This window comes from Silurus aristotelis, assembly GCF_946808225.1.
Source record: "Silurus aristotelis genome assembly, chromosome: 4".
Classification (NCBI taxonomy): domain Eukaryota; kingdom Metazoa; phylum Chordata; class Actinopteri; order Siluriformes; family Siluridae; genus Silurus; species Silurus aristotelis.
In genome coordinates this window covers 26,902,829-26,927,779 of record NC_139577.1, presented here as the reverse complement: position 1 = coordinate 26,927,779, position 24,951 = coordinate 26,902,829, and positions in this window count along the sequence as shown.

Here is a 24,951-nt window from a genome sequence, read left to right as displayed (position 1 = left end):
AATACTATTAAGAATTACAAGTAATATCTGAGGGAAGTAGGTGAATAGGATTAGAAGCAATGCTGAAAATATTGTATTAAAGGCATTTCTCTTCTGCTGGTTTCCTCCATTTTTTTGTATCTGCTTTGTGTTTTGTGTATCTCCTGGCCCCGGCTGTTTCAGAGCACACAACACAGACACACAGCAGAATGAAATCACAACCAATGATACGATGAATACAGAAGTATAAAATGTGTCTGGGAAAACCAGTGTGTAAATCTCATATACACCGTATGCAATGGCCATCATCCATGCTGGTAAAGTTGCTGCTATTCTATACTTTATTCCCTTATATTTCAGAAATGTTACAGGATGAAGCACAGCCATGTATTGTTCAATACAAATTAAAATTTGTAACAGTGGCCTTCCAGTGTAGGACAGACCAAAAAAGAAAGACATTACACTCTGTATTATGCCATTGGAGAAAATGCAGACATGCAGTAATTCTAACAAACATTCCAGACAGTAGATGAGCTCCATAATAGTGTGATTCAGAAGAAACACTTGAGCATCTTTGATTTTGCGTTCACTACCAAAATAGAACCAGACGCACCACAAATGAGCCGGAGTGCCAATTAAAAAGCAAAGTGCTACAGTCAAGTAGAAGAAAATACTTCCAAAATAATTTGCCTTTACACAGTCATCGAAAGACCATGAAGATGTGTTGTCCATTTTCTAACTTTGTACTGCAAAGAGAAAACAAGAAAATGTGTGAAAACCTAAAGAAGTCTTATAGAAGGTGGGGTTCTTCATATATAAAAAACAAATATTAAAAAAACATCCTGAATGGAATATAAAAAAAAATATTTTTTGCAGAAACAAACAAAAAAAATAATAAATAAATGTTGAAAATTAAACAATATTTAAAAAACAGTATTTCTGTCACTATAAACCAAGCAAAAAAAATATTTTGAATTTTTTTTACCTGTTGAACAATGCAAGATGTTCTGCAAGATTAAAAAACAACTAAATCAGATAATATACCAAATAACAGAGCAATTTTGAGGTTTAATTAAAACAATTTTAAAAACATGAACTTTATGCATCATATAATGTTGAAAAACTGTGATCCAATTTTCCATGAATAAAGTTTCAAGCTGCTTCACATTCATAAGCATATGCTGTTAACATTATGACTGCCAAGACTGCCAAATAACATACATTATTTGTCATGCTCACAAAAAACATTCAGTCAGCTGTCATGCCCTGTGTATGGAGTGGCTGAGTGGTCATTTTGAAAGACAACCCGTACAACCCGGACTCAACACACACTCATACTCACTTCGCACAAACATGACATCAGTACCACCCACATCACCTCATTACCATAAAATTTTTAAATGTTTATTTGCACATTCTTTCTGAACTTTACTTAAGTACTGTTTATGTCAGAGCCCAAATGTCTTTACTTTAACTTGAGATAAAAAAAAATTTGCAATTAGTACTTAAATTTTTACCAGGGCCTTTTAAAACGTGTATCTGTACTTCTACTTAAGTAATGGGTGTGTGTACTTTTGCCACCTCTGGTACTTTGCCATCTCTGCTCAGAAGTGGAACAAAATTATTTCAACTTGGAAATGCATTATAGAACAGAACGCATGTGCCCCACTGGGGCAGGAAATATGCAGCACGACGTAAAACTCCTTTAGACTTATTTTTAAAAAGTGTATCAAGCAAATCATTTTATTTTTCAATTAATTAATTTATTTTCTTGAAATATAGTTCTGATTTATGATGATCAAGGTTATGAATATCAATGTTAAAAAAATGAAAAATTATCCACTAAATCAAGGTTATAAAATGTTCTCTATAATACCCAGTTTACATGTGGTATTAACATCTGTCTTGAGCGATCTGATCAGCTGAAATGCATAGTCATTTACATCTGCCATTTTGAATGTGTCTGCAGTGACCACTTGTGATCAGATTTCATGCATAATTTGGAAGGGTGTCATGCACATGCATCAGATCAGTCTTCCACTGCATTTGCCTTCATGCAGAAATGACTCATAAATCTGCTGTTATCTGTAATCTGTAAATTGTAATCTGGTAAACAAAATTTAAACAGATGGGACAAAACAAGGTCAGATAAACAACCAATTTCATTTCTGCTGTTAATTTATCTCATTAAAGTGGTGGAGAGCTGTACAATACATTTCAATTTCCAATTCTCCAAAGGATTGCATACATGCTGTTTGGGACACATCAGGACACTTTTGAGTTCGCACAACAAATTTTATGTTTCGGTAGGCATATAAAGAAACATAACATTTGTAGAGTGAACAGAAAAGTGTCGTAATCCCAATTGTATGTAAACAGAGACACACCGGACCTACAAATAAAACACGGAATAGTATTAAAAATATACAAAAAATGGATAACACACATGATAGTTTTCTTCTTATAACATCTAAAGGGAGTTTTTCCTTGCCACAGTCGCCATGGCTGCTCATCAGGGATAAATACACATCGTTTACCTTAACTGTTAAATTCTGTAAAGTTGCTTTAAGACAATGCTCGCTGTGAAAAGCGCTATAGAAAAAACTTGGCTTGACTTGACTTGATATTGGCTTCTAGACAAATAATGAAATGTATTTTTAGTGATTTGTGTTTTATTATATAAACTGCCCATTGCTACAGTATAGTCAACTCAGTAGCAGAAATGGGAAGTAATGAAGTACAATACTTCGTAACTGTACTTAAGTAGATTTTTCTGGTATCAGTTCTTTACCCCACTATTTATTTTTCTGACAACTTTTTACTTTCACTTTTTACATGATTAGCTACATAATTCTGATAACTACATGAACACAATGGGGTCTACTACTACTTTCTTTCGGCTTCTCCTATTAGAGGTCCCTCCCCATTTATCCGGGCTTGGGACCGGCACTAAGAATGCACTGGCTTGGCAATGGCTGGGTTTGGTTCCTTGACCGGGAATCGAACACGGGCCGCAGCGGTGAGAGCGCCCAATCCTAACCACTAGACCACCAGGGAACCCCCACTGACCCACCCACCCACCCACCCACACACACACACACACACACACACACACACACACACACACACACACACACAAACAAACAATGGGTCTAACAAATGTAAATTATTAAATAACATTTTTCCATTTATTTAATTGTATTTCATTAATTTAATTTGTCCCAATTTAATTAATTACTCAATTTAATCAATATACTACAAAGTATATAGCAGGCATTTTATTTTATATTGTTTTAAAAATGTAAACTGTTCAATTGTCGATGATCACAAATATACATAAACCACATTAATAAAAAATGACAAGCAAATTTATGTTTTGCATTTTTACCCCCCGAACTCCACAATTGAACCGCACCGTGACTTAAAAACCGAGGTACGTATTGAACTGTAAATTTTCTTATCTATTCCAATATTATCTAAAATTATAAATAATGTCTGAGGAAGGTAGGTGAATATGATTAGAAGCAGTAATGAAAATATTATATTAAAGGCATTTCTTTTCTGTTGGTTTCCTCCATCTCTACTGGACTGATTTCTGAAATGTGTATCTCTTAGCCCTGGGTGTTTCAGTGCACATAATAGAGACACACAACAGAATGAATTCACAGACAATGCTATGACGAATACAAAAGTATAAATAAAGTCAGGAAAAACACTGGAATTGATTTAATGTACACCGTATGCAAAGGCCAACAGCCAAGCTGCTACATTTGCAGGAATTCTATACTTTATTCCCTTATATCGCAGGAATGTTACTGGATGAAGCACAGCCATGTATTGTTCAATACAAATGCAGATTTGCAACAGTGGCCTTCCAGTCCAAGAGAGACCAAATAAGAAATACGTAAAACACCACAATATGTCAATCCAGAGAATAAGACCTTGCAGAAGTTCTAAACCACATTTCAGACAGTAGATGAGCTCCATTATAGTGTAATTTAAAAGAAACAGCTAAGTTTCTTTCATTTTCCATTCAATACAAAAATAGAACCAGAAAAACCACAATTGGCTCAGAGTACCAATTAAAAAGCAAAGTGTTGCAGTCAAGAAATAGAAAATATATCCAAAATAATTTTCCTTTAAACAGACTTGATCTGCCTGTAGAGTGGAGTTTACAAAGTGTTCGGATGTGTTATCCATTCTTTATCAACTTTATCCTGCAAAGAACAAACAAGACAATGTGTGAAAACTTACAAAATTACACGAAGAGGGTCTGCGTTAAACTAAGTTTCTAGAATGAAAATTTTAAAATAAAAATAAAAGCTTAAACAATAACAAAATAAAAGGAACCTAATATGTAGAAAATGTTTCCTGTGCCATACATCATCTGTGCATCAACATTCCCTAAAGGTCAGAAGAAACTTTTCAAATAAAACTAATCTTTTTTGCATCTTTTTGTACTGTTTTGTGTATATTTCTATCACTGCAGAATTAACCAATCAGCGTATTCTTCAAATCCTAGCTATTCACATTTTACAGCATGCACAATTAAAATAATAAAGGTTTTAAAATATATATTTTTACCTGCAGATTGATGCAAAATGGCCATTGTTTAAAAGATTTGAAAACAATGAAATCAGATATTGTGCCATTCAAATTTAAGCACTACTCGTTCATGCATGCTGTCATGTCCTATACACGGGGAGGAGTCACCCTGGAAAAGACCATCCCCATTAGAATAGAAATGTTTCATTTTAGAATAATAGATTAGTCACAACCATTTGCAGCAATGCTTCTCTAAGACAAGGATATCAAACCAAATATCACATTTTTTTAGCATTTGAATGGCCATAAAGTTACACTAATGTTTTAACGTATTATTTTATCAAAACTCTATTAACTGTGTTTGAAATATAATTGTTATAAAAAACAAAAGTAAAAAAAATACAATTACAGCCACAAAAAAAATAAATAAAAGGTTTTGCATGTTTATTTTGCTAATGTCAATGCTAATGTCCCCTGGTGGTCTAGTGGTTAGGATGCAGCGCTCTCAACGCTGCGGTCCGGGTTCGATTCCCGGTCAGGGAACCAATCCCAGCCACTCTTAGTGCCGGTCCCAAGCCTGGATAAATGGGGAAGGTTGCGTTAGGAAGGGCATCAAGCGTAAAAACATATGCCGATGATCCGCTGTGGCGACCCCTAATAGGAGAAGCCGAAAGAAAGTTTATTTTGCTAATGTTAATGTACAAGTTCAAAACTGCAGTTACTTTATATAATTAATGAATTTAAACAATGGACACAAGTATAACACTAATCATGGTATGTGCAAAATTTGGACATCTTGCCATTTATAAAATCTTTTACATAATTACTTATTATTCTGTAATTACATCAATATCAATACATCAAGTTCAGAAATTTCCCCACTGTGGGACGAATAAAGGTATATTTTATCTTATCTTACAATCAGAGCTGCTCCCAGTGAACCAGTCACCAAAATATACACTGTTATTGTGTTTAACTGTGCAATAATAACAATAACAAAGGTTTTATGCAATAAATGTCCAATAACAATAATTTAAATCCATGCAATATTACCTATGTGCAATATGTTTGATAGCATAACTACTTATTACTGGTCTATTTTTCTTTTTCTTTTTTTTTTTGTATTTATACACTGTGATGTATAAACTTTATTATGTTTCTACTTTTTTTTAAATATATTTGCACATTTGGTTTTCTTTGCTGCTGTAACACAAAAATCTCCCCACTGTGGGATGAATAAAGTTATATCTTATCTTATCTTATCTTATCTTATCTTATCTTATCTTATCTTATCTTATCTTATCTTATCTTATCTTATCTTAATAGAACTTATTGCTCAGTTGGAAAAATGTATTAGGGATAACAAATTCAATTCAATCCAATCCAATCCAATCCAATCCAATTCAATTCAATTCAATTCAATTCAATTCAATAAATTTTTATTTGTATAGTGCTTGTTACAATGAAAATTGTCTTACAGCAGCTTTACACAGATTAAGCCGCTAAAGGTTGTATAAAAGTATATGTAATATTATTGCCTATAAGTTTGTTCCTTATAATTGTTTATCGCTGATGAGCAAGCCAGTGGCGACAGCGGCAAGGAAAGATTCCATGAGTTGGTTTGAGGAAGAAACCGAATTTGTTTCAGTTCCATTGTTGAGTTGTGTACTAATATGTCATTAAATGTAGACAGAACATCCAGAGTGTACTAAATTCTCTGGGCTGTTTTACCACCAAGGCACACACCATAGTAGTACCTGACCAAGTGAAGATACCCTTTACCCCCTAGCAATATTTATGCATCTGATTCCACATCCCAATAATCTCTCTGCCTGTGCAGAAATGTGTTTGGGTATTTAAAAAACTTGGAGGAAACAGTATGTTACTAAGGCCCTCAGTTCAAATTTTGTATATCAGCTAGTTTCTTGGAGAAAAGGGTGGCTGTAAACTAATCCTCAGGGTTCCATTCACAAGCCAATGACCAGGTACAGTAAGCAAAACAAATCTCCTGTAACTATTGTGCAGCCAACACAGGAGACTGGGGCAGTCTAATGTTACCATATTGGGCAAAAATCTGGGGTGCATGTAAAAACGACAACAGTTTAAGTTCATAGACCAAATGGACAATAATGATGATTGCTGTAAGTTGAAAAGGAGGTTGACCATTGCCTTTATTTTTTGATACACAAGAGAATGACAGGCAGGTACAAGCAGTAAGAACAGGACAACAATAAAACAGGATGACAGGGAAATTAGTCTTACCTAGTTAATATAACATTGGCAGTGCAAAATGAACTACACAAGGTTGCATTTAAATATAGCAAACATGAGTGGAAAAAAATAAAAAACTAAACAAAAAACAAAGAAAATTACACTAAGTTAATCTAACAAGACATACATGTGTTGGCACATTCCTGTACTAGTGTACAGTATCCAGACCCCCAACAACCTAGACATGATAAAATGTAGTGTATGTGCACAATCTTCCTTATTCTCAAACAAAGAACACCTATGTGTGATCTTAGTTAGTCCGGATCAGGTGCACAACAAAACAGAAAATATGTGTAGTTTTAGTAATGTAACCGTGTACCGGCAAAAATTCCCAAAAGCTTAAAAGAATCATAATTGTCCATTTCAGATAAACACAGTATAGTGTGAGTGAACAAAATGTGTTATTCTGATTTTATTTGCGCACATATTGGTGTTTTATTTTACATATAGATTCATTTTAATAATTACATCATTCTGGTGACTACCTACAATTCTGGAACATACAGATATTCATGTATTAAACATTTAGTAAGGGTTCTAACTGGTGATCTAACACCACTGTACAACCATGGATTAGTTTACATGACACAGAAGCTTACACTCCAAGTAGCAATTCCGCCTATTATATCTGTTGAATTTCTGTTTGAAATATTTCAACTGTTAAATATACAATTCTACTGTTAAGGATGTGAGAAAGTGAACACTATTACATTCAAACTATTACATTTATGTTTTTTGCAAAATAACTTACAAACAGCAACAACAGAAACACATTTCTATAGCTAAATGAGCATATGTAACATATGTTGATATTTTCCAACAAGTCCAGTAAAAGTTAATCTAATTATTAACATTTTAATCCAAAATGTCATCCTAAAGCACTCAAGCGGTGTTATTTGAATTTACTTTTAATGCTTTAGACAGTTCTGATGACTTTCCTTGTACAGTTTAAGCAGAGGTGTAATAATTACCCCCAAAACATTTAAAGAGGTCATTAAAGGACCAACAGTACAGTTAAACAAAACCTTATCTATTCCAGCACTATTTAGAATTACAAGTAATATCTGAGGGAAGTAGGTGAATAGGATTAGAAGCAATGCTGAAAATATTGTATTAAAGGCATTTCTCTTCTGCTGGTTTCCTCCATTTTTTTGTATCTGCTTTGTGTTTTGTGTATCTCCTGGCCCCGGCTGTTTCAGAGCACACAACACAGACACACAGCAGAATGAAATCACAACCAATGATACGATGAATACAGAAGTATAAAAAATGTCAGGGAAAACCAGTGTGTAAATCTCATATACACCGTATGCAATGGCCATCATCCATGCTGGTAAAGTTGCTGCTATTCTATACTTTATTCCCTTATATTTCAGAAATGTTACAGGATGAAGCACAGCCATGTATTGTTCAATACAAATTAAAATTTGTAAAAGTGGCCTTCCAGTGTAGGACAGACCAAAAAAGAAAAACAACACACTTGGTATTATGTCATTGGTCAAAATATAGACATGCAGTAATTCTAACAAACATTCCAGACAGTAGATGAGCTCCATAATAGTGTGATTCAGAAGAAACACTTGACCATCTTTGATTTTGCGTTCACTACCAAAATAGAACCAGACGCACCACAAATGAGCCGGAGTACCGATTAAAACACAAAGTGCTACAGTCAAGTAGAAGAAAATACATCCAAAATAATTTGCCTCTACACAGTCATCGAAAGACCATGAAGATGTGTTGTCCATTTTCTAACTTTGTACTGCAAAGAGAAAACAAGAAAATGTGTGAAAACTTAAAGAAAGGCTTATAGAAGGTGGGGTTCTTCATATATAAAAAACAAATAATAAAAAAAACATCCTGAATGGAATATAAAAAAATTATTTTCTGCAGAAACAGAAAAAAAAATGTTGAAAATTAAACAATAATTAATAACAATAAATAAAATAATTTTACCTGTTGAACAATGCAAGATGTCCTGCAAGATTAAAAAACAACTAAATCAGATAATATACCAAATAACAGAGCTATTTTAAAGTTCAATAAACATTTTCTTGTCAAAAACATGAACTTTATGTATCATATAATGTTGAAAAAAATGTGGTCCAATTCTCTATGCATAAAATTTCAAGCTCCTTTAAATATCCTGTTTAAATGATGACTTCCAAGACTGTCAAATAACTTACATCATTAGTCATGCTCACAAAAACCATTCAGTCAGCTGTCATGCCCTGTGTACGGGGTGGTGTCATTTTGAAAGACACCACTCCCAACAGATAGAAAATTGAGAAAGGATGAGCAGTCAGAAGAAGTTAGATTTGCATTGACACTTCACTAGGACACAGATAGCAAAACAAACTATGCTGGGGTGTATTGTGACTGTTTGAAGGGCTGTAATGTGACACTAATAATTTTGTATTAATTATTAAATTACACTACATTAAATGTTCTATTAATGCATGCCTATGGCCAAATCTAATCTATGCCAGGAAAAATGCATGTTCTTTCAACTGTTCAACATTTTAATGGCGTTGCAGCTAAGCTGATTGTTTTATATCTTTTATACCACAGCAATATTCAACTTTGAAAAATCATTTTATTGTTCAATTTTGTAAAAAAAAATATACCACAGATAGTTCCTGATATTGCTTACAATATATGTGCCATAAATAGTCATGGCTCATCATCTTCTTCCAATTTCTCTTTAATGAATTTAATATGATACAGACCTCTTTATTGAATTTAATATGATACTTTATATATAACATAAAGTATATATATATATACTATAATTCTGCATAATTCAACAAAGAAAAATGTCTGAAAATGTACAAAACTAGTAAATAGTTCTATTAATAATTCTATTAAAATGTATTGAAATAGTTCTATTTAAATGTATTGAAAAAAAAAAGTAAAAAGCAGCAGATAATGGAAAAGATAATTGGAAGTGTTTAATGGGAGTGGTAGCTCAGTGCTTAGGGTGCTGGGTTACTGATTGGATGGTTGGGGGTTTCAAGCCCAGATATCGCCAAGGTGCCACTCTTGTGTCCTTGAACAAGGCCTTTAACCCTCTGTGCTCCAGGAGTGCTGTATCATGGTTGACCCCAGGCTCTGAAGTGTTATAATGTACATGTGACAAATATAGGCTATTCTTTTAATCTTCCTACGTTATCTACATTGTGTGGTTTTGCTAACATAAAGACAGATTAAATGAAATACATAAAGTATTTTTAACACCTATTCACATTTCACAATATAATGAACTTAAACAAAGGTGTCTGTGTTCGAATTAGCTGCCACATGATAGTGAGACTTCATGCAATGAAATCAGCTCATATATGCAATTCAAATTTTGTTATTTTACAGACTGCTTTTGTGTTGAACAGGTGCCCTTTATATACACTGCATATAGATCACGTATATTCAAATATTACATTGACTATTGTCACAAACTCCCTGCTGAATTATTGCACACTATTCTTCACAACGAGTAGATAAAAAAATTATAACTCTAAGCAATGACTGATATAATGAACTACACATTAAAGGCATATTTTTGATCTAGTTCAAGAAAATGTTTTAAACCTCATACAGTTTAAGTATTAATCTATTAAATCAAGCATTAAATTTAGCAGGCTGTAAATTTCACGCCTTGTGACCAGTGTTACTGTTATTGGCTTGGGATATATGACAACCCTGATCAGGATAAATCTCTTAATGCAGATAAAAAAAAATGAATGAATAAATGAACAATATAATGAATGAATATATAAAAATGAAATTCATAACACAAAAAGATGCAAATGCAAATAAAATTTACTAAAATGTATATTGAGCTCTACAGCAAGTCTTTATGAGCATAGTACACCTCCAATTAAAAAAAGGCTGGGACTCATTTAAAATGTACTGTGGCAAAGTAGAAAAAGTTTTTTTGGTTAAAAAAATCAAAATTTGTATTCCTTTTTGGAAACAATAGACACCACATTCTCCAGACTAAAGAGAAGAGGGACCATATGCCTTTTAATGGTATGGGAGTGCATTAGTGCCTGTGGAATGGGCTTGCACATTTGAAAAGGCTCCATCAATGCTGAATGCTATATACAGATTTATAAATCAATAAATGCTTCCATCCAGAAAACGTTTTTTCAGTCAAACGCAGCACCGTTTGACTGGAATCTTATCCAATCGAAATTGAAGTTGCAAAATCTTCTCTCCATGGACCAGTTCAAAGTAGCTTTTTGGCAACTGGAAGACGACTCTGTGAAATGTAACTGTTTTTAAACTTTGTTTGTGAAATGTAATTGTTTTAACTGTGTTTGTGATGAGTTAGTCTGTAACTGAATGTATTGCTGCTCATCTTGGCCAGGTCACTCCTTCGAATTAGATTTTTAATCTCAGTGAGTTTCTACCTGGTTAAATAAAGGTAATATATAACTGCATACTGCATCTATTACAATAGCATGACTTTATAATGGAAGAGTCCAGGTGCTGAACTGGCCTGCCTGCAGTCTAGAACTTTTACCATTTTAAAACATTTGGTATATCAAGAAAAGAAAAATACAACAAAGGACACCCAAAACTGATAAGGAGATAGAAACCTGTATCAGAGACATATGGGACAATATTCTTCTTCTGAAACATCAGCAACTGGTCTACTCAGTTCCAAGCTGTACAGTATATGGACAGAAGATGTGATGCTAAACTGTGTTAAACATTTCCCTGTTCATAAAATTACAAATTACCCTATTTTTTCGCAATTTTTTTTATATATTCTCACTTTAAACGTTTTATATATATTTTATTAATGTTATTATTATTATTATTATTATTATTATTATTATTATTATTATTATTATTGCGAATAGAATATTGAATAATGAGATTTGCAAATCATTGCATTGTGTTTTTATTTCATGTTACAAAGTGTCCTAACAAACACATTTACGGAAGATTTTACGTTTAATTCAACACAACCTCTTATCATGTACGTATAAATTTTCTTGATTCTGCAAGTGGCTTATTATTCCTTTTCTGTATTTCTTTCATTATTTCATTGCTACCTTTTTATGTAATATTTTTTCTTTCTTTTCTTTTCTTTTTTTTTTTTTATAGATATTATTCTAAGGTGGGTCCCTACATCTCGTACAAAAAAACGACGACGATCACAACAACAACAACAACAACAACAACAACAACAAATCTCATCATTTCCTCCTCATAGTTTAATTTATTTGGATGCCATTTTATGTTGTATTATTGGTCCTAACTGTATAATAATAATAATAATAATAATAATAATATTAATAATAATAATAATAATAATAATAATAATAATAATAATAATAATAATAATAATAATAATAATAATAATGTGGGACAGCATATGAATGCGGAAAGAAGGAACGCCACAACAGGTCAGGTGCAAAGGCTTCACAGCCTTTCATTTGGGATCTTTTTTCTCGTGTCTGTCTGCTTAGTGCCCCACGCAGCACGTTTTTGGCACACGCACACACACACCCACACACCCACACTCTCCTCCTTAAATGCACCCTCCGATCACTGGAAAAGAAGGAATAATCATTAGGTCACATTAACTTCAGGTGAGGCAATCCCCTGCCTATCTGCTCCCGGCCCCGCCCTCTATTCACAAACTGACGCTCGGCCACACCCCCACTGCCACATACCCCCACCGCCTGACTCAGGCCGGGGAGCCATCCAGCCCGCAACCGACTCCCCCCCACCCACCCCCCGGCGGGAGAGGAAGTCGGCCACAACCATCCGCGCCCCCCGGTCTGTGGACCACCTCGAAATTGAATGGCTGAAGTGCCAGATACCACCGAGTGATCCGCGCGTTGGTATCCTTCATGCGATGGAGCAACTGGAGCGGGGTGTGGTCTGAACAGAGGGTAAAGGCACGTCCCAACAAGTAGTACCAGGGGGTGAGGACCGCCCACTTGACTTGGGTCTCGGACAGGCCGCAATCGCTGCGTCTTATCAATTTGGGGACACACCTGTGACACAAGTGGAAACCCAGATACCGTAATTCCACCCGCCCAACCGCACACTTCTTCGGGTTCGCAGTGAGCCCTGCCTGTCTCAAGCTCCGCAAGACCGCCCTGAGATGCTGTAGATGCCGCTGCCAATTATTGCTATAAATGACGATGTCATATAAATAGGCAGCAGCGTACCCATTATGAGGACGGAGAATCCGATCCATTAGACGTTGAAACGTCGCCGGGGCGCCGAACAAACCGAACGGAAGTGTGACGAATTGGTGTAAACCAAACAGAGTGGAAAAGGCCGTTTTTTCACGGGACATTGCCGTCAAGGGGATCAGCCCATATCCCTTGGTTAAGTCCAGTGTCGAATAAAAGCGAGCGTGCCTAACCGATCAAGCAGCTTGTCTATGCGAGGCATTGTATACGCATCAAATTTAGACACTGCGTTGACCTTTCAGTAATCCAAACAGAAACAGACCGACCCGTCGCTCTTGGCAACCAAGACCACCGGGCTGCTCCAGTCACTGTGGAACTCCTCGACCACCCCCATGTCAAGCATCACCTGAAGTTCCTCTCGAATTCTTTTTGTGTTTGGGGAGCTGGTACGGGCGACTGCGCACCACAATACCGGGAGATGTCTTAATATGGTGTTCTATAAGGTTTGTCCACCCAGGCAGGGGGGAGAACACATCCACAAACTCCTGCTGTAATTTTGCGACCTGTGCTCTCTGCGATGACGAGAAGTGTTCTCCACAGGGGACCGAGGTGGATTCTGACAGGGTTTTAGGTCTTACCTCCACTCCCAGCTCCTCCATCTCTGGAATCACTGTTGCTAGAGACACATTGCCCCATAATTTAACCCTAACCCTAACCCTAACCCTAACCCTAGATTTTGGTGATATACTTGGAGCGCCCCGCCTTTGTCCGTGCACCGCACCTCATAGTCGACATCTCCCACCCGCCGTGTAACCTCAAAAGGCCCTTGTCACTTGGCGAGTAATTTCGAGCTTAACGTGGGCAGCAGAACGAGGACTTTATCTCCCGGTGAAAACTGCCGAAGCCGTGCGCCCTTGTCATACAGCCAGGATTGCCGTTCCTGTGCCTGTAGCAAATTCTCCAGTGTTAGCTGTACCAGTGTGTGGAGTTTTGCTCTCAGTTCCAGAACGTACTGAATTTCTTTTTTTTACGCTCGAAGGTCCCTCCTCCCAATTTTCCTGGAGAACATCCAGCACTCCGCGCGGCTTACGGCCATACAGTAATTCAAACGGGGAGAACACTGTGGAGGCTTGCGGGACCTCTCGTACTGTGAATAGCAAGGGCTCGAGCCATTTATCCCAATTCCGTGTGTCCCTGTGTACGAACTTCCGAATCATGTTTTTAAGGGTTCGATTGAAATGCTCCACCAGGCTGTCGATTTGTAGATGATAGACACTGGTGTGAATCGATTTATTCACAAACAACTCGTACAGTTCGTGAAGTGTTTGTGACATAAATGCCGTGCCTTGATCGGTCAGGATCGCTTTCGGGATCCCAACTCGGGAGATAACGTGGAAGAGCGCTTCCGCAACACTACGGGTGGAGATGTTGCCAAGGGGCACTGCTTCCGGATATCGCGTCGCATAATCCACTATGACTAATGCGAAGCGATGCCCGCGTGCGTTTCGCTCTAATGGCCTGACGAGGTCCATGCTGATTCTTTCGAAGGGAAGCTCGTTTAAGGCTAAAGGGCGCAAAGGCGCTTTTGGGATAGCCGGCGGATTCACCAGCTGACACTCCCGGCATGCTGTACACCATCTACGCACATCGCCGTGAATTCCCGGCCAATAAAAACGGCCCATTGGGCGGTCTAATGTTTTCACACAGCCCAGGTGCCCGGCCATCGGATTATGGTGAGCCGCATGGAATAGGAGCTCCCTGCGGCTCTTCGGGACCAACAACTGGGTTGTTTCCTCTCCGGTTCGAGTGTCCTGCGTCACTCAGTATAGTTTATCTTTAATAACGGTGAAGTAGGGATAGGTAAGTGTGCTATCCGGCTGGATTTGCTGACCATCAATTGCTCTCACCTGGTCGAAGGCGTGTCGGAGCATTTCGTCCCGCGATTGCTCGAAGGGAAAATCCCCGGGGGAAATCCCCTGTAGGGCGGAGTCTGTCCGACACGGAACTGACGTCCCCGGTGCCACCTCCCCACTTCACCTTACCGCAGGACCCATCCACACACATTTCCCTAAGTAAGCAATTCGTACCCAGGATTAGCGGATGGGTGAGGCGGGGACTAACCGCCGCCTCCACTCTGATTTTTTCCCCTGAAACAAATCGAAATGGCTACCAGCAGATATTTGTGAATGTCTCCATGCACACAATTCACCTTTACCAGGCTTGCAGTATTCAAAACCTCGCATCGCACCAGGTTTGGAAGGATGGCGGTCTACTCGCAACCCAGATCCACCAACGCCTGGTGTGTACCCCCTTGTATACTCACCAGTATACGGTACGTTCCCGCTTGATCGGGGGCAGCTTGTGGTGCTTCGGGAATCCGGACCATCACCCTTAACTCCATAACGGGACACTAATACAGGAAATGCCCCGGCTCCCTGCAGCGCCAACAGACCGGCCCAGGCTTCCGCTCCGCACCTGCGCGGGCTGTCTTACCCACCTGTGGAGTCAGAGGCAAAGATCTCTGAGCGAGAGCAGAAGGAGAGGAAGCAGAAAAAGAAGAGGGAGGAGCTTGCGGCCGAGCCACCGGCTTTGGGGGAATTGGCCCCCGTTTCCGGGGTAAGGGAATGGGAGAAGTGGGAGAAGAACCAGGTGACAGGGAAGAAGGAGAGTCGGAAGGAGACCCAGGGGATCCGCCCACCCCCGCATTCGCCGCCAGGTGGTCCTCTGCCAGCTGCACTGCCTTCTCCACTGTTTCTGGTTGCTGGCACTGAACCGCAGGCGGCGGAAGACGGGCGATGAACTGCTCCAACACCACGTGATCCAGAACCTTGTCCGTGCTCCGGTCCTCGTCCCGCAGCCATCTCCGGCACGCATTGCAAAGCTGGAGGGCAAACACGAATGCTCGGCCGACCTCGCGCAGCGTCAACGCGCGAAACCACTGTCGGTGCTGCTCCGGTGTCCTTCCCACTCGCTGGAGGATCGCCCGCTTCAGATCATCATGCTCCAGCATACGATTGGCCAGCAGCTGCTGAGCAGTGAGCTGGGCTTCCCCGGAAAGCAGCAGCAGCGGGCGGAGAGCTCTCTCCGCCACACGCTCAAACAGCTCCAGGAAAGCCTTCACATCGTCCTGCATGCCCATTTTAGTCAGCGGGATGATAGGCGGCGGACAAGGGGGGGGGGTTACCGGAGCCTCTGTTGAGCTCAGAGCACTCCGGAATGCTGGCCAGTCCTCTGCCTGTGCTCGGATCACTTCCTCAAACTGCTGTTCCTGCTCGGCACGCACCTGAAGGAGGGCCTGGTGCTGGGTCTGCTGGAGCTCGGCGATCGCCTTCCCGAGCTCCGCCATTGGTGATGGTTCCATCATTTCCTGACCTGCGTCCCTTTTTTTTCCCAATCCCGGGTTTCGGCACCACTGTGGAAGAGCGTATGAATGCGGGAAGAAGGAACGCCACAACAGGTCAGGTGCAAAGGATTCACAGCCTTTTATTTGGGTTCTTTTTCCTCGTGTCTGTCTGCTTAGTGCCCCACGCAGCACGTCTCTGGCACACGCGCACACACACCCACACACCCACAATCTCCTCCTCAAATGCACCCTCTGATCACTGGAAAAGAAGGAATAATCATTAGGTCACATTAACTTCAGGTGAGGCAATCCCCTGCCTATCTGCTCTCGGCCCCGCCCTCCATTTACAAACCAATGCTCGGCCATGCCCCCACTGCCACAAATAATAATAATAATAATAATAATAATAATAATAACAACAATTATAATTATAATAATAATGGTTTGTTTGTTTGTTGCATCAGAATTTCTTGTAATTTTTATTTTATAGTTAGGACATTTTAAAATGACCTTCCTTGTGCATTTTCAGAAATGGTGTAATAATTGTCCCAAGATCATTTAAAGAATTAATAAAAACAAAAATTTCACATTCAAGCAACACGCCATGAATTTTGCTACTAGTAAAAACAATGAGTAATGCCTAAGGGAGGTAGGTGAATAGGATTAGAAGCAATGCTGAAAATATTGTATTAAAGGCATTTCTCTTGGGTTGGTTTCCTCGATCTCTACTGGTTTGATGTGTTATCTGTGTATTTCCTGGCCCTGGGTGTTTCAGAGCACACAGAACAGATATACAGCAGAATTAAATCACAGCTGGTGCTGTTATAAATACTAAAGTATAAATAAATTCAGAGAAATTATCTACGCAGATCCCAGACAGACCGTATGCAAAGGACACCAGCCAAGCTGCTACTGCTGATGCAATTCTATACTTTATACCCTTATATTTCAAGAATATTACTGGATGAAGCACAGCCACATATTGTTCAGTACAAATGCAGGTTTGTATCAGTGGCCTTCCAGTCCAAGCCAGACCAAAGAACAACTGAATTACACGCAAGAACATGTCATCTTTAAAAAAAACATATTAGTTATTTCTAAACTACATTCCACACAGTAGATGAGGTCCATAATAATGTGATTAACAAAAAAAAACACTTGAGTGTCTTTGATTTTTCGTTCAGTACTAAAGTAGTACCAGAGGCACCACAAATGGGTCGGAGTACCGATTAAAAAGCAAAGTGCTGTGGTCAAGATGCTAAAAATATATCCAAAATAATTTCCCATTAAACAGTCCTCAGACATCTCTGGGGATGAAAAGTCTATGGTGTCATTTTCAAACTTGTCCGATGCCATTCTTTATTAACCCTGTGCTGCAAATGAAAAACAAGAACGTGTAAAAACTTACAAAGCGATGTTAGTTTTAGGACCTTTTGCAGAAACTATGCGTATATGTGAATAGTGTACAGATAGAAATTAATCAAAAAGAGCAAAAAATTAATTTCTGTGTAATATACATGTATCAAAGTATCATAATCAGTTATTAGATATAAAAAGGTATTTAGGAAAACCAATACAACTGTATGAGTTTTAAAAGGGAATAATTTTTTTATATAACGATAAGTGACAGAGGAAATTAAATATTGAAATAATCTGTAAATATTCACAGTTATTTAAATATTTTAATTAGCACATAGAGCATATGCACTTAAAATTTGTAAAACAATAAATAATGTTGCTCAATAATAATGTTCAAATAAATAGTACTCAATTCTACTTACTGAATTTATGGCTCTAATATTTAACAAGTTCTATGAATTAATTATTCCATTTAACCCTGCAGAACAATTTAAGTTCCCTTCTTTTCTTACGCATATGGACATCACAAATCCTGAATATTCAACTGGTTTGAGATCTATTGACTGTGAAGGTGATAGCATATGCTTTACCTCAGTTCTACACATCCTCAAACCATTCAGTGTGTGCTCTTTCCATGTGGATAGGGGGCGGGGTCATTCTGTAAAAGACCACTCCCAAGGACCACTCTGGTTGTCAATTAGACAAGTTGACTTAAATTATGCCAGGAAGACAAATGTCTCCACAACATTACAGAGACACATTTTTCCTTTAGCTAGTCACCTGTTCTTTAGTCCATATATCAGTGTTTATTCAATACAAAACATGTTTTATTCCTCTTGTACAACAGCAATGAATGAATTGTGTAATGTATAATAAGCAAAAACACAAAGAAATATATAAATAAGTTATAACAGTTTATAAATACATTCAGTCATGGAAACAGATGTATAAATACATGTTATGTTACTGGAAGAGTGCAAAGGCTTTAAGAATTTCCCATTGTGGAAAAATGACTATTATAAAGCAGTGACCAAAACTACAACACGGTTCTCATAACTGTTGCATTAATGTTCACTTTACAGAGAATTTGACCATATCACTGATTTTGTTAAATAACAACACATTCTTGACTTGTTTATAATAAGTCTTAAATGATTGAAACATAATGACAAGATAACATTCAAATGAATATGTGCATTCATATAAATGTGTACATTTAATATAGAAATATAAATATAAAGCTGTAAATGGAAATATGCTGCATTTTTTATTGTAAGCATGAATATACTATTAAAAAAAAAATGTAGTGTTTTAAGAACTTAAAGGAATGATACTAAAACATGACCAGGTGAGCAAAAAATTTTTTTTTAATGAAGCTGTCAAAATGTTTCTGTACATGATAATACAAAATCACACCGAATCACGGCCTGCTGTAACTAAGTAAAGAATAAAAAAGGAAACATTTTTTAGAAAAAAAAAAATCTATATTAGGTGTCATTGTTACATAAATTCTAGTAAGTGGGACAATTCTGTGCTGAATAAAAAGCAGTTTTGTTTCAACAGTATACATGTTTAACAAATGTAGGGTTAATTATAATGTAAATAGGATTAAAAAAATAAATAAATGGTATTACTTGCTCGATAAACCAAACAACTTAAAAGTTAAAGATTATGAGAATTTGTATTATTACTCATTTTCTACAGAAGGTTCTGTAGTACAGTTTCTACTCATGCAATAGTTTTAATTTCCTTCTAATACAATTCTTTTCATATTTTAGATGACCTTCTTTGTACATTTTCACGAGTGGGGTAACCATTATGCCAAAGACATTATAAGAAGTTATAAAAGGAGCAATGTTACATTCAAACAGTGTCTTATCTATTTTAAAAGAAGTGACAATGCTAAATAATGCCTGAGGACTAAAAGAGAACAGGATTAAAAGCAATGCTGAAAATATAGTATTAAAGGCATTTCTCTTCTGTTGGTTCCCTACATCTCTACCTGTGTGTGTATCTCCTGCACCTGGATGTTTCAGAGCACACAGAACAGATATACAGCAGAATGAAATCACAATCAATGTTATGATGAACACAGAGTTGATAAAAATATTGGGAAAAGTCAGTATTATGTGACTGTACGCAGCATATCCAAATAATATTACCCAAACTGCTACAGCTGCTGCAATTCTGTATTTTATCCCTTTATATCTCAGGAATATTATTGGATGCTGCACAGCCAAATATTGTTCACTACAAATGCAGGTTTGTATCAGAGGCCTTCCACTCCAGGGCAGGGACAGAAAAAAAATAAATCACACTAAAGTATGTGTCATTTTTCAAAATGAATATATTCAGCATTTCAGCAACACAGGCAGAAGATGAGCCTTTATTATGATTACGTTCAGAAGAAACACGAGTTTGTATGACTTTCCGCTCAATGCAGAAATAAAACCAGAGACACCATAAATTGGCTGGTGTACCAATGAGGAAGCAAAATGTCATGATGCAGTATGAGAAATTAAATCCAAAATGAATTCCTTTTAGACAGTCATATACAGTAAATGGAGTTGAGTAAAGTAGAGTGGTATTGAATCTCTTCAGGTATATCAGTCATTGTGTATTAATTATGTTCTGCAAAAAGAAAACAAAAAAAAATGTGTGACTAACAAAATAATAATTAGTTATCAGGCCATCTTGAAATTAAACAAAAAGATATGCAAAAGATACAGATGGATGAGTTAACTTTTTGAAAGATTAGAGGGTATAGTATAATAACTATATATGATAGAAAAATAGAGATCAATGACCTCCTGAAAGCTTATACTGTACCTGGTTAAAGAAGTTTTAAAACTGACGCAAAACTTCTCCAAGTTTTCTGTGCAAAAGCGACATTAAAAAAGAATGAATGCAGACGTTGTTTGCAATTCAAATGGTCGTGCAAAATGAAAACAATTCTGTTAAACAGCCCTGTCCTGTCACATTAAGTCACCTATTAATAAGCAAGTCCATTAATCCCTTCAAAAGCTTTTGATATGTGTTTTGAAGTACCTTTAATTGAATTGGGTTATATTAATGTGAAGCTATTCTTATTTTCCATTTTGATTGACTAGATTCTATGGTGACTTATTCTTTTTAAGAAGGTTGTAAACTGGGAATTTGGCTTAAATTAAAATTTAGATGTTAACTGAAATACACATAGTCCATAAACTTGATTTATTATACTAAACCACACATTTACAAAGAAAAGATGTTGCAGGCTTATTAAATATAATTACATAGCAATTGAAATGATTTAGGAGTTTAAATATGAAATAGGATAACATAGAATTAGTTTAGAAAACTGCTCTGTCTTAAAGATTTTCCATGACAGAAACATAATGTCTGCTAAAAAGTGCTAAATCCTGCTTCTGTTTTTATTGAAATTTAACACATTTTATTCAACTAATTTTAGGTCATACAAGACTGTGCACCCAAGCGATTGTTATAGAAACAATCATGTATGTGTATATAGAGTTTGTCAAAAAATCCACTAAAAACACAGTCTTTTATCTTTTTTTTTTTTTTTTTTTTTTGTCACATTTACAGGTATGTTTACGGTGGCCGAGAAGTGCAAAACACATTAACAAATCTGAAAACAAAATAACAAATGCAAAACCAAAACAACAAATCCGAAAACAAAATAACAAATGCAAAAACAAATGAATAAATGCAAAAACAAGAAATGGTAAGTTTCCATTAACAAACTATACCGATCATTGGACAAGACAATTTTGTCATTTACCCGTATATCTTGAATGACAGGTGTCTTGTTATTAAACTTACCGATCATTGGACAAGAGCATTCAAGATATACAGGTGAATGACAGGTGTCTTGTCCAATGATCGGTAAGTTTCCATTCACAAAGCATACCTACCTTTTCCGGTTTGTCTGACTTGTCGTTGTGTTTTTAATTTTGTTAATGTGTTTGCGGATTTGCTATTTAGCTTTTGGATTTGTTTATTTGTTTTCGGATTTGTTGTTTTGTTTTGCATTTGTTATTTTCATTCATTTTCTCCCGCTTATCCGTAATTCGGGTCGCGGGGGCAGCAATCTAAACAGGCTCCCGCCTCCGACTGAGCCCACGGGAAGGCGGCCCCATGTCACTCCGATGTTAGGGACCTTGATATTTCCCTCGTAAGGGACCCCCGGAGCATAGAGGGTTAAGGGCCTTGCTCAAGGGCCCAAGAGTGGCAGCTTGGCGATACCGGGGCTTGAACCCCAGACCTTCCGATCGGCAACCCAGCGCCTTAACCGCTGGAGCCACCACTCCCCCCATTTGTTATTTTGTTTTCTGATTTGTTAATGTGTTTTGCACTTCTCAGCCACCGTATATGTTCCTTTTGTTTATATGCAGTAATCTAGGTAAATTCAAAAACAGAAGAATTGCACAGTGAATAGCTGGAAGACTTATATAATATAAAACATATGTGAGACAGAAAACAGACGAAAAGATGTTACCAGACTGCCTATATAATTTTAACGATCATTAATATATTAATATTATTATAATAATTATTTTAAATGTAAATAATTGTATTTTAAGCACTGACCATTTGAATATTTGATTAGTTGGATGCTACTTATATTACATAAGTAAATATGTTTTAATTTTTATTATATTATTTAAATTAGATTATGTTTCTTAATTACAGTCAATCTATTTTTATCTGAAAGTACAATGACAAGACAACAAAAAGACATGCTCGTCTTTCTGGCTGTGTTTACAGGATACAAACTACACAGTTTGCAATTGTATAAGTAAATTATACTTTTGAAAAACATTTTATTGACATTTATCAGGTACAGGATAAATATAACACAGCATAAATCTGATAATAATATATATTTTTTTAATTGTACAAAAGCGATAACATTTTGTGTCTTGATAGGAATGACACTTGCTATACAGTAATTACAACTACACATGTAAATATACACTATGTGAAACATTTTAAGACACCTGACTTTTCCAGCCATATGTGTTTTTTTTCCTAAACAATTACAACAAAGTTGGAGACATACAATTGTATAAGATGTCTTTGGATGTGGTTTTATTACATTTTCCCTTCACTGGAACTAGGAGACCCAAACCTGTTCCAGTATGACAATGCCCTGCACCAGCTCCATGAGGATATGGTTTTCATGGGTTGAAGTAGAAGTTCTTGAGTGACCTGCTATAGAGCTTTTTACCAACAGCCTTGTGGCTGAATGAGGGCAAATCTCAACAAATACACTTTAAAATCAAATGGAATGTCTTCCCAGAAGAGTGGAGGTTGTTGGAATGGAAAATGAGATTAATTGTGGAATGGGATGTTCAAATAGCAAATGTGAATCTTATTATCACAAACTTTCAGCTATAAAGTGTGTTTATAGCATGTGTTATTACATTTAATGGGTATTTCTTACCAAAATCTATCAAATGCAATTCGTTTCAACTGCAAATGTTACAATAAAATGCAATACATTGTACTGTGTATGTTGGATGTGTTGGCATTATATTTTCCATTCACCTAAACTAGAAGACTCAAACCTGTCCCAGCATGATTTGGGTTGTAGAGTGAATTAACAGCATGTGTTATATTGATGATAATCCATTTTATCAGGATTTCCTACCAAAATATATCAAATGCAAATAGTTTAAACTGCAAATGTTATTGCACTTTGTTGAACTGTGAGCAAGTTTTTGCACTGCATCATTATTTAAGAAAGGTTTTACCCAAAATCCACACAAGGTTACATTCCTAGTGGTAGTCTTGTTATTTCTTGTGCTAGTCTATTATTTGTATTACTTTTAATTTTTTTCAAGAGTTTCTATTAAACAATTATAAATTCCACAGATTTCCTTCTACCGCTTTAAACATTTGAAATGACCTTCCTTGTACATTTTTATGAGCGGTGTAACCATCACACCAAAGACATAAAAAGAAGTCATAAAAGGAATAATATTGCACCTAAGCAATACATTATCTTTATTAGAACTGGTAAAAATGCTAAGGACTACCTGAGGAAAGTAGGAGAACAGGATTAAAAGCAATGCTGAAAATATAGTATTAAAGGCATTTCTCTTTTGTTGGTTTCCTACATCTCTACCTGTGTGTGTGTCTCCTGGACCTGGGTGTTTCAGAGCAAACAACACAGACACACAGCAGAATGAAATCACGATCAGTGTTATAATAAACACAGAGTTGATAAAAGGATCAGGGAAAGTTAGGGATATTTGATTATACACAGCATATCCAGTTAATATGAACCAAACTGCTACAACTGCTGCAATTCTGTATTTTATCCCTTTATATCTCAGGAATATTATTGGATGCCGCACAGCCAAATATTGTTCAGTACAAATGCAGGTTTGTATCAGAGGCCTTCCACTCCAGAACATAGACAGAACAAAATAAATCACTCTAAGGCAAGTGTAATTTCTTATAATTAATATATTCAGTAGTTCAGCAGCAAACGCTAAGCAGAAGAGGAGCTCTATTATAATGACGTTTAGAAGAAACACATGAGTTTGTTTGACTTTCCACTTACTGCAAAAATAAAACCAGAGACACCATGAATTGGCTGGTGTACCAACAAGGACACAAAATGTCATAATGCAGTATGAGAAAATAAATCCAAAATGAATTCCTTTTAGACAGTCATATACAATAAATGGAGTTGAGTAACATAGAGTGGCATTGATCATCTTTTTAGGAATATCAGTCATTCTGTATTAATTATGTTCTGCAAAAAGAAAACAAAGAATGTTTAACTTACAAAATAGGGACTGGTTATCAGGGCCGAATACCAGTTATAAAAAGGCCTTGCAAATGAAACAAATGAATAGATTTACTTTTTCTTTATTTTTGTCAATCTGTAAAGAAAAATGGAAATTAACAAAGTTTCAGAAAATAAAGAATTGGTTTAATGACCTAATGACAAAAAATAGTCTATAAAGTAATTTTTTTCTGTATACTATAAAAATCATATTGCATACACTATTTAGAGAAACATGACATGCTGAAAGCTTATACTTGTTTAAAGAAGGTGACATTTTTTTTTTACCTGTGCACTGATCCAAACCTCCTCAGAGTTGTCTGTACAAAAGCGAGATTGCAAAGCAATGAATTCTCACCCTTTTTGCAATTCAAATGGTCTTGCCAAGTGAAAAATTGGAAATGGGTTAAACCAGTCATGTTTGTTTAAAGTATTTCTATTTTCATTTTGTTTGATTGGATTCCATGTTGGTGAATTTATTTAAAAGTAAGACATAAGTT